This window comes from Physeter macrocephalus, chromosome 2 (assembly GCF_002837175.3).
Source record: "Physeter macrocephalus isolate SW-GA chromosome 2, ASM283717v5, whole genome shotgun sequence".
In the NCBI taxonomy this organism is placed as follows: domain Eukaryota; kingdom Metazoa; phylum Chordata; class Mammalia; order Artiodactyla; family Physeteridae; genus Physeter; species Physeter macrocephalus.
The window spans coordinates 54,711,361-54,711,658 of record NC_041215.1 but is presented as its reverse complement, the minus strand read 5'-3'; positions in this window follow the sequence as shown (position 1 = coordinate 54,711,658).

Genomic DNA, 298 nt, shown 5'->3' with positions numbered 1-298 from the left:
AGACACAGATGTAGAGAACAAACGTATGGATACTAGGGGGGGATAGCCGGGGGAGGGGATGGTGGTGTGATGAATTGGGAGATTGGGATTGACATATATACACTAATATGTATAAAATAGATAACTAATAAGAACCTGCTGTATAAAAATAAATAAGTAAAATTTTTAAAAAAGAATATATTATAAGGCATGAGACTATCAGAAAGAAGGTGGATATATATATAGTACAGGTGGATTCAGCTTATGTGCCATGAGTAGAGGGCATGTTCATTTAGTTTTGGTTAAGTGACCATCATTG